General features: G+C 27.1%; 1 long non-coding RNA gene across 1 annotated transcript; it reads right to left on the bottom strand.

The window, feature by feature from the left end:
• Positions 1 to 307: 307 nt before the first annotated feature.
• On the bottom strand, positions 308 to 7,244 carry LOC122512716. The gene is made up of 2 exons (XR_006302658.1): positions 6,757 to 7,244; positions 308 to 720 (listed from the first exon to the last, which is right to left on the bottom strand). It is a non-coding gene; the product is annotated as an uncharacterized LOC122512716 (long non-coding RNA).
• Positions 7,245 to 11,840: the final 4,596 nt, after the last annotated feature.

The raw sequence follows: 11,840 nt of genomic DNA, 5'->3' as shown, positions 1-11,840 counted from the left end.
AAATTATTTTTTCGTTCGGAAAATTATTGGAAAAGCTTTGGGGAAATTTACGAAAAAATCTTTTTTTCGTTCGAAAATTTACTGGAAGAATATTTTCCGGAAAGCTTATTGATAAATATTCTTTTGGGAAAATCTTTATGGATTTTCTTTACTATTTCCTCCTTTTTTTTCTTTAAGAACTGATTTTTTTTTTTTTTTGTTTAAAATTCCTTTCTTTCAAAAAGAGTCAAAAAAATATTTATTTGCAATTTTTTTCGTATCCTGATTATTTTTTTTTATCGTTTCTAAAAATTCAGCGTCGTTTTAGAGTCGTCGGAAGTTCTTTTTTCCTTTTTTTTTTTTTTTTTTGTCTTAGACTAGAAAAATAGAAGTAACTTAAAAATGTCTTATTGTCGTCGTCTTCCCCCCTCTCTCGGTGATAAATCTTGACAAGTACTTTCTGTGGCAGTGATTTGAGGAATTTAGAGAGAGAGAGAGAGGCTGATGGTTTCAGATTGCAGTCTCTTCATAGATTTTTTCTTTTTGTCTTTTTTTCCTCTTTTTATTGTTTTTTTCCTTTTTTGTTCTTGGACGGATGAAACAGTCGACTTCTTCTTGAAAAAGTGTGACAGTGCCAGATTCTAGAGTCGCTGATGCAAAATTAATTCGAACGAATTCTGGAACGCAAGCTCGCTCGCTCTCTCGCCCTGGCGCTGCTTCCGGTTTCCGGACGATATATAGCTGAAAAAAATAAAATACAAAGATTAAATTTATTCTTCTTTTTTGGCTCAATTTTTCTTTTATTTATTTTTTTTTTAATTTCTCTTTTTCGTTTTTTCTTTTTTTTCCCATTTTTTCTTTTTTGCTCCATTTCTTTTTTCCTTTTTTCCATTTTTCTCTTTTATACTATTTTTCTTTCTTTTTTCTATTTTCGTTTCTTTTTTGTTAATTTTTATTAATGAATCATTATAATTTGAGAGTAAACACAGTTTTTTTTCTTTATTTTTTGTATTTTGTTTTGTTTGATTAATTTTTATTAACAAATCATTATATTTTGAGAGTAAGTACAGATTTTTCATTAATTTTTATTTTCTTGTTTGTTTTTTGTTAATTTTTATTACTGAATCTTTATATATTGCGAGTAAAATAGGTGTATTTTAAAGATTTTCTTTTCTAAATAAAAAACTTATTTTAGTTTATTTAGTTTTATTTATTTATTCGAATTGAATTGAATTGATTCGACTTAAATTAAATTTAATCGAATTGAATTGAATTTAATCGAATTAGAGCGGTTATAATTAAAATTATTCGAATTAAATTAAGTTTAATCGAATTTATTTGATTCGTATTGAATTGTATTTAATTTAATCAAATTGAATTGTATTTAATTTAATCAAATTGAATTTTATTCAATTTAATCAAATTGAATTGCATTTACTTTAATTTAATTAAACCAATTTGAATTGAATTGATTCGAATTAAATCGAGTAGAATTGTATTCAATTTAATCGAATTGAATTTAAACAAATTAAACCGATTAGAATTGAATTGAATCGATTTGAATTGAATCTAATTGGATTTAACTTAACGAAATTTAATTTATTCGAATTGAATTGATTCGTATTGAATTGTATTTAATTTAATCAAATGTAATTTTTATTCTTATTCAATTTAATCAAGTTAAATTGAATTAAATTGAATTTAATCGAATTAACTTGAATTTAATCAAATTGAATTGAATATAATTGAAATTAATCGAATTAAATTAATATTAATCGAATTAAATTGAATTTAATCAAATTAAATTGTTTGGAATAAAATTGAACTGAATGGATTCGTATTGAATTTAATTTAATTTAATTTAACATAATATAATTGAATAAATTGATTCGATTTGAATTAAATCTAATTGAATTTAACTTAATGAAATTGTATTGTTTTTAATTGAATTGTATTTCATTTTATCGAATTAAATTTAATTTCATAAAATTAAACCAAAAAAAAATTAAATTGATTTAAATTGAATTGAATTTAATCGAATTCAATTTAATCCAATTAAAATTTTTCGAATAAAATTGAATTGAATTGATTCGAATTGAATTGAATTGAATTTAATTTAATGGAATTGAATTGTATTTTATTGAATCTAATCAAATTACATTTCATGGAATGAAACGAAAACGAATTGAATTGATTTCAATTAAATTCATTTTTACCGAATTGAATTTAATTTAATCGAATTAAAACGATTAGAATTGAAATAATTCGAATTAAATTGAATTTCATAGAATTAAATTGAATTTAATTGATTCGAATTGAATTTAATTTTATAGATTTGAATTGTATTTTATTTAATGTAATCAAATTCAAATTCATCGAATGAAACCTAAAAGAATTTATTCAAATTGTATTCAATTTAATCGCATTGCATTGAATTTAATCGAATTACAATGATTAGAATAGAATTGATTTGAATTAAATTTAATTTAATCGAATTGAATTGATTGGAATGAAATTGAATTTAATCGAATTGAATTGATTTGAAATCAATTGTTTCAAATAAAATTGAATTGAATATAGTAGAATTGAATTAATATAATTGAAATGATTCAAATTGAATTGTTTTGAATAAAATTGAATTGAATTTAATAGAATTGAATTGATATAATTGAAATGATTCGAATTGAATTGTTTTGAATAAAATTGAATTGAATATAATAGAATTGAATTGTTTCGAATAAAATTGAATTGAATTCAATAGAATTGAATTGTTTTGAATAAAATTGAATTGAATTGAATTAATATAATTGAAATGATTCGAATTGAATTGTTTTGAATAAAATTGAATTGAATTGAATTTAATAGAATTGAATTGATTCGAATTTAATTGTTTTGAATAAAATTGAATTGAATATAATAGAATTGAATTGTTTCGAATAAAATTGAATTGAATTCAATAGAATTGAATTGTTTTGAATAAAATTGAAATGAGTTGAATTAATATAATTGAAATGATTGGAATTGAATTGTTTTGAATAAAATTGAATTGAATTTAATAGAATTGAATTAATATAATTGAAATGATTCGAATTGAATTGTTTTGAATAAAATTGAATTGAATTGAATTTAATAGAATTGAATTGATTCGAATTTAATTGTTTTGAATAAAATTGAATTGAATATAATAGAATTGAATTGTTTCGAATAAAATTGAATTGAATTCAATAGAATTGAATTGTTTTGAATAAAATTGAAATGAATTGAATTAATATAATTGAAATGATTGGAATTGAATTGTTTTAAATAAAATTAAATTGAATTTAATAGAATTGAATTGATTCGAATTGAATTGTTTTGAATAAAATTGAATTGAATTGAATTTAATAGAATTGAATTGATTCGAATTTAATTGTTTTGAATAAAATTGAATTGAGTTTAATAGAATTAAATTAATAGAATGAAATTGATTCGAGTTGAATTGCATTTAATCGAACTGAATTGAAGAGTTGTTTATTTGAATTTTCAATTCTATTTATTTATTTATTAACTTTTTATTTTTAATCCACTTTCTCGTTTCCTTACAAATGTAAATCTCGAATTTAAAAATGAAAATTTATTCCAAAACGCATTAGTATCTATATCGAAAGCCCTTAATATTTAAAACATGAAAAGTGGAAGATAATTTTTTTTTTTTTTTTTTTTTTTGATTCTTTAGAATAAATTTTCAATATAACAACAAACGTCATTTAGGATGACAACAATTGGCGTCAAACAATCCTATTAGGAAGCTTTGTCCTCTCTCTCACTCTCTGCTTTTTATATATGCAAATAAGTATAAAGTGAGTAGATAGAATCGAAAGAACACTCGCGCAATGTGTTCAGAAAAAGATGAATGGTATAGTATAAGAGTAAGAGAGAATCCCTACTCCCCCATCTTAGCATAGAACTTGCATTTTAATGCCAACGAACGGTAATCTCCACTAGAGGAAGATATAGAACCATCTGTTCAAAACATTCTTTAAGGAGGGTAAAAAAGATAAAAAAGAAAAACAAGACTTTTCATTCTTCACCTCCTATCGGTAATTTTCCTAAAGTGGAAGAATTTTTCACGCCTTTTTTAAATGAATAGTGATTAGTAGGGACTTAATCTTGTTTTTTATTCTATTTGACAAATTTTATTTTTAAACTGTTATTTAAATTATTTTTTTTTAATTTATTATATTATAATATAAAATTATTTATCATTTTCTATATTTTATTCCTTTTTATGTACTTTTTTCTTTTTAATTTATTGAAATTTCAATTTAATTAGAATTTTTTTATTCAATTTCATTTTTTAAATCAAATACAATTTGTCAATTCAATTTCAATTTTTTAATTTAATAATTTAAATTCAATTTTTCAATTTTAATAATTTCAATTTAATTTCGATTTTTTAATTTCATACTTTCAATTCTCCAAGTCAATTTCAATTTTTCAATTCTATTTCAATTTTTCAATTCAATTTTATAATTTAATAATTTCAATTTTTCAATTCAATTTCAATTTTTTAATTTAATAATTTAAATTCAATTTTTCAATTTTAATAATTTCAATTTAATTTCAATTTTTTAATTCTATACTTTCAATTCTCCAAGTCAATTTCAATTTTTCAATTCTATTTCAATTTTTCAATTCAATTTTATAATTTAATAATTTCAATTTTTCAATTCAATTTCAATTTTTTAATTTAATAATTTAAATTCAATTTTTCAATTTTAATAATTTCAATTTAATTTCAATTTTTTAATTCTATACTTTCAATTCTCCAAGTCAATTTCAATTTTTCAATTCTATTTGAATTTTTCAATTCAATTTTATAATTTAATAATTTCAATTTTTCAATTCAATTTCAATTTTATAATTGAATGATTTCAATTTAAATTCAATTATTTCAATGTTTCAATTCAATTTCAATTCTTTAATTTAATGCTTTCAATTTTTCAATTTAATTTCAATTTTTAATTTAATTATTTTATTTCAATTCAATTTCCAATTTATATTTCCATAATTTCAATTTTTTAATTTTATAGGTACTTTTAATTCTCCAAGTTAATTTCAATTTTATAATTTAATAATTTTAATGTTTCAATTCAATTACAATTTTATAATTTAATAATTTCAATTTCTTACTTATATAATTTCAATTTTTCAATGTAATGTCAATTTTTTTATTGAATTTCAATTTTTTAATTTAATTATTAAAATTATTTTTAATTTAATTTCAACTTTTTAATTTTATATTTTCAATTCTCCAATAATTTTTTTATTCAATTTTAATTTCTCATTAAATTTCAAGATTGTTATTAAGTAATTTCCATTTTTTAATTCAATTTCAGTATTATTAATTTAATACTTTAAATGTTTTAATTCAATTTCATGTTCTTAATTTCTTAATTCTTAATTTCATGTCCAATTTTTTAATTTTATACTTTTCAATTCTCCAATTTAATTTCCTTTTTTTTGATTCAATTTTAATTTCTAATTGAATTTCTAGATTTTAATTTAGTAATTTCAATTCTTTAATTCAATTTTAATTTATTAATTTAATACTTTAAAGGGTTTCATTCAATTTTATGTTTTTAATTTAATAAGTTCAATTTTTCAATTCAATTTCAAGTTTTTAATTTAGTAGTTTCAATTTAATTTAAATTTTGTAATTTTTAATTTCAATTCTGTTTTTTTAATTAAAATTCGATTTCTGAATTCGAATTCTGAGTTTCTATTTTTAGGTTAATTTGAATTTTTTTTTTAGAGAGAAATATTAAATGTATTTTAATAATTAAAAATTAAAGAAAAAAAACTATGAATATATAGAAAAAAAGATACAAAGTTAGGCTCCAATAGAGGTTATACTATACTTATCGTGTAAGATAAAAAATTATCTAATCTAGAGTGCGCTTTTAAAGCCCATAGTTATAAATCTTCCATAAATTTAAAAAAAATTGAGAAAAAATTATTTTGTAGAAGATGAGTAATTATCTTATTTTAATTTTTAACACAATTTATTATGAATACTGTCCGAGCGTCAGCATTCATTGTTATATATACTAATATAAGCATTACTTTTTTGACTCATTAACTATTTTATATTTTAAAACATTAAAAATTATTTTATAATTTAAAGAACAAAATTTTCTAAATTTTATTCAAAAAAACAAAAGTTATTTTATTACATTTAAAAAGACAAACTTTTTTATTTTACTAAATTATTATTTATTTATTTATAAACTTCTTATTTTAAATGATTTATTTATAAATTATTATTTTACTAAATTACATTTTTTTATTATCTTACCAATAATTATTTTATATTCTTTAATATTACTTTGTATTTAAATAATTTTTATAGTTAATGTATATAATTAAGAGCTCAAAATATAAAGATTCATTAAAAATTAAATATTAAACAAATTATCCCCCCCCCCTTTTTTTCAGTTAAAATAAATAATTTTTCCTATATGGAAAATTGTCATTAATATCAAAGTTTTTGTAACTGAAATTAAAAACAAGAAACAAAAAAAATCCTTACTAACGAAAAAGAAAATTAATTAATAAATAAACAATTACAAAAATTATTTCAAATAATTAAAAAGAAGAATTATTAATAAATAAACATTACAATAAAATTATTTCAAATAACGAAAAAGAAGAAATTGCAAATAAATTAAAAATATAATAAAATAAAATTATTATAATTGTAAATAGAAAAATTAATTAAAACGAAAATGAACGTACTCGTTGCAAAAATTGGCGCACGCGTGACAAAAAGGACACTTCCCTCACCCCCCCAAAAAAAGGCAAAAAAAAAATTTACTTTTTTGAAGAACTTTATTTCACAGGGGGCGAGTTTTAGTTAAAATGCAAAAATTGACGGTTCGGCTCAAAGTTGCGGAGTGGGGATAGATTAGCGAGCGTCGTATTGGCGAATGGAAGCAGGTGCGCGGAAAGAGGGGGGAAGTGGGCGGACGATTGCCGCGAAATTCGATGTACGATAAAGGTAGGTAGGAAAGAAAAAAAAATGGGATTACGATTAAATCTCGCGAGATGTTAACACGAAATATTGTTAATTAATATTTATTATAATAATAATAATAAAAAACGAGGAGGGAATTCGCGGTGCGGTGGACAATGTAGTCTCGCAACGAAAAGAGAACCATCCGCACGCACGTTGCGCCGCATGACGCGCGACTGTTGTTCGGTTTCTCGCTGCGATCAGATCCTTCCAAGCATTTCTCTTTTTTTCTCTCTCTCTCTCTCTCTCTCTCTCTCTCTCTCTCTTTCACTCTCTTGCTCGATTCGTCACTCACTCTTTCTCTCTCTCTCTCTCTTGCTCCGTTCGTCACTCTCTCTCTCTCCCTTCGTTTCTGTCTCTTGCTCCCTACGATTCTTGCTGTCTCTCTCTCTCCCTACGATTCTCTCTCTCTCTTTTTCCTTCTCCCTACGATTTTCTCTCTCTCTCTCTCTCTCTCTCTTTCACTCAATCGTCAAATGTTTCTTCGTCTCGAGTATGTTTTTCGCTGTCTTTCACTCTCTCATCAAATGTTTCTCCGTCTGGACTCTCTCTCTCTCTCTCTCTCCTTCACCCACTCTTTGAATTACACTCTCTCTCTTGCTCTTTTTCTCTCACTTATCAAATGTTTCTCCGTCTCTCTCTCTCTCTCTCTCTTTCACTCACTCATCAAATGTTTCTCCGTCTCGACTGCGTCTCCCTTGCGTAGGGAGAGAGAGAAAGAGAGGAAAAAATAGGGAAAAAGAGAAAGAAATACAGAAAAAGAGAGAAAAATACAGAAAAAGAGAGAGAAAAACAGAAAAAGAGAGAGAAATTCAGAAAAAGAGAGAGAAATTTATAAAAAGAGAGAGAAAGAGAGGAAAAAAGACAAGAAAAGAGAGAAATAGAGAAAAAGAGAGAGAGAAATTCAGAAAAAGAGAGAGAAAGGAAAAAAAGGGATAAGGAAGGATAGAGAGAGAAAGAAAATATGGAAAGAAGGAGAGAGAGATAGAGAAAATAGAGAAGGAGGAAGAGAAAAAAATATAGAGAAGAAAAGACAGAGAAAATAAAGGGAGAAGGAAAAAAAAGAGAAGGAAAGACATAGAGAGAGAGAGAAAATAAAGGGAGAAGGAAAAAGAGAGAGAAAGAAAATAAGAAGAGAAGGAAAGACAGAGAGAGAAAGAAAATAAAGAGAGAAGGAAAGACAGAGAGAGAAAGAAAATAAAAAGAGAAGGAAAGACAGAGAGAGAAAAAAAATAAAGGGAGAAGAAAAAAGAGCGAGAGAGAGAGAGAAAATAAAGAGAGAAGGAGAGAGAGAGACAGAGAGCCATAACCGGACAGCCGGCCTGGCACGGCGTCTGTCAGGCCGGGGTCTCTCTTTCGATCGACGCGCCGCCACACCCTGTCTCACTTTGACTACCGAATCTATCCCCCCCTTTTTTCTGTCTCTCTCCCCCTTCCTCTCTCTCTCTCTCTCTCTTCATCCTCTTTGCTTGTTGACTCGAGTGGCGTGTTAGATCTACTAACTACACACTCTCTCTCTAGCCACCCACGTTTATGAAAACCTAGAGAGAGAGAGAGAGAGAGAGAGAGAGAGAGAGAGAGAGAGAGGGAGGGGAGGAGGGGGACAGGAACAAACTCTCGACGACGCATTCGTTGCGTTGGCGAACCAACTATTTGGGGTGCCACATCCGATGAAATTAGAGAATTCCCATTCTTTTTTTTCCATCTACCCTAAAACAACAAAAACCACCTTTCCCAACAAAAAACAGAGAGAGAGAGAGACAAATATCCGCTTTTGTATTTTCTTTTTCGAAAAAGTTTCACTTCTTTGAAAATTGAATATCAATTTTTGTAATCTTACATAATTCGACTGGAAATTGGTGGCAAGCTTGCAGAAAGTTTGCAGCTTTAGTTGGTCCCAGGCTTGCAGAGTATTTACAGCTTAAGCTTGCATCAAGCTTGGAGAAATATGACAGATTAGGCTTACACCAAGCTTGCAGAAAGTTTACAGCTTAAACAAAAGCACCAAGCTTGCAGAAAGGTAAATCTAAAGCTTGCAGTCTAAAATTTTTGCAAGCTTGGTGTAAGCTTAAGTTAAAAAAGCTCTACAAGCCTGGGGCGAGGTAAAAAATGCTTGGTTTAGAAAAGCTTGGTGGAACCTTAAGCTGCAAACGTTCTGGTAAAGCTTAAGCAGCCACCAAGCTTGATTTAACTTGCCCCAGGCTTGCAGAGTGTTTTTAACTTAAGCTTGCACCAAGCCAGCAGAGAATTTATATATGCTTGCAGAAAGTTTAAAGTTTGAGCTTTCAACAAGTTTGTAAAAAGTTTCACCAAGCTTGTTGATAGATTAAAGTATAAGCTTGCACCAAGCTTGCGGAAACAAGAAAAAGTTTAAAGCTTAATCTTGCCTCAAGGTTGGGAAAAGAAGTAAGAACGTTCAAAGCTTACAGCTTAAGCTTACATCAAGCTTGATTTAGCTTGCCCTAGACTTTTAGACCGTTTTTAATTTGAAGCTTACACCAAGCTTGCAAAGAATTTCCCTAACCATGCTGAGAGTTTAAAGCTTGAATTTGCAACAAGTTTGTAAAAAGTTTCACCAAACTTATAGATATAGTTTACAGTTTAGGCTTGCACCAAGCTTGTGGAAACGAGCAAGAACTTTTAAGGCTTGTCCTAAGCTTGGGGAACCAAGCAATAAGGTTTCAAGCTTATCCTAAGCTTGGGAATCAAGCAAGAACGTTTAAAGCTTAAGCTTGACCCAAGCTAGGGGAATCAAGTAAAAACGTTTAAAGGTTGTCCTAAGCTTGGGAAACGAGTAAGAACGTTAAAAGATTAATCTTGTCCCAAGCTTGGGGAATCAAGTAAAAACGTTTAAAGCTTGACCCAAGCTTGGGGAATCAAGTAAAATCGTTTAAAACTTGTCCTAAGCTTGGGAATCAAGCAAGAACGTTTAAAGCTTAAGCTTGACCCAAGCTAGGGGAATCAAGCAAGAACGTTCAATGCTTGACCCAAGCTTGGGGAATCAAGTAAAATCGTTTAAAACTTGTCCTAAGCTTGGGAATCAAGCAAGAACGTTTAAAGCTTAAGCTTGACCCAAGCTAGGGGAATCAAGCAAGAACGTTCAATGCTTGACCCAAGCTTGGGGAATCAAGTAAAATCATTTAAAACTTGTCCTAAGCTTGGGAATCAAGCAAGAACGTTTAAAGCTTAAGCTTGCCCCAAGCTAGGGGAATCAAGTAAAAACGTTTAAAGGTTGTCCTAAGCTTGGGAAACAAGTAAGAACGTTTAAAGCTTAAGCTTGCCCCAAGCTTGGGGAATCAAGCAAGAAAGTTTAAAGCTTAAGCTTGCAACTTGCAAGCAAGCTTTCTTCAATCAAGCTTGAAGAAAGTTTAAATTTTATTTTGCCCCAGACTTACATATAGGATTCTGTAACTGTAGCTTGCATCAAGCTTGCTGCGCAAGTTTGGCGGTTGGGACATTTAAGCTTGAGATGAGGTTGTATTGCAAACTTGACGATTGTAATATTTTTTTAACTATAGTTTATATACACGCAATCTGGAGCACGAATACAGAAGCGATGATGAATCATATTTTGAGGTTATACATGGTGGAGAAGACAACCTCGTCCTGATTTGCTTCATACTCAAATATGTCATCAGTCAATCAAGCCATAAACCGCGAATACAAGAGACGTGATTGTGGTCATGACATCTCATCTCGACTATTACTCCTGTGATGTGTAATATTGAACCGAAATTCGGATCTAAATAACGGGAATTTCCGCACAAATAGGTCAGCAAATAATTTTGGAGAGGGGAAATATTTTTTTCAAGATAAAGTGCAATTAGACGATATTCAAATTAATTCAATTCATTTCAAATAAAAAAAAATTCAATTCAATTCGAATCGATTCAATTCGATTCGAAACAATAATTCAATTCGATTAAATTCGAAACGATTCAATTGGATTTAATTACATTTAATTCAATTCAAACCGTTTTAATTCAATTCAAAACGATTTAATTCGATTCAATTCTATTCCATTCGAACCTAGTCAATTCGAGTCGAGTCCATTAAATTCGAGTCGGACTAAATTAAGTCAATTATAATCAATTAGAACCCATTCAATTCGATTCGAAACAATTCAATTCGATTGAATTCGAAACGATACAATTGGATTCAATTTAATTCGAATCGATTCAATTCCATTCGAACCTAGTCAATTCGATTCGAAGCTATTCAATTCGATTTAACTCAATTCGTTTCAATTAGATTCAATTCGAATTGATTCAATTCAATGTGAATTAATTTAATTCGTTTAAATTCGAATCGAGTCATTTCGATTCAATTTAATTCGCTTCGAAACGAGTCAATTGGATTCAATTTAATTCGAATCGATCCAATTCCATTGGAACCTAGTCAATTCGATTCGAAGCAATTTAATTCAATTTGAAATGATTCAATTCGATTCAACTCAATTCGTTTCAATTGGATTTCATTCGAATTGATTCAATTCAATGCAAATTAATTTAATTCGTTTTAATTCGAATCAAGTCAATACGATTTAATTTAATTCGTTTTAATTTGAATCGAGTCAATTCGATTCAATTTAATTCGATTCGAAACGATTCAATTTAATTCGAATCTATTCAATTCCATTCGAACCTAGCCAATTCGAGTCAATTCGATTCGAAGAGATTCAATTCAATTTAATTCAAATCGATTCAATTCGATTTAACTCAATTCATTTCAATTTTATTCAATTTTATTCGATTCAAATTTAGATATTCAGATTTCAAGAGTAGAGTTAGGATTAAGTTAGATGGTT

Source organism: Leptopilina heterotoma, unplaced genomic scaffold (genome assembly GCF_015476425.1).
Source record: "Leptopilina heterotoma isolate Lh14 unplaced genomic scaffold, ASM1547642v1 Lhet_123, whole genome shotgun sequence".
NCBI lineage: Eukaryota > Metazoa > Arthropoda > Insecta > Hymenoptera > Figitidae > Leptopilina > Leptopilina heterotoma.
This window is presented reverse-complemented; position numbering and strand designations above follow the sequence as displayed.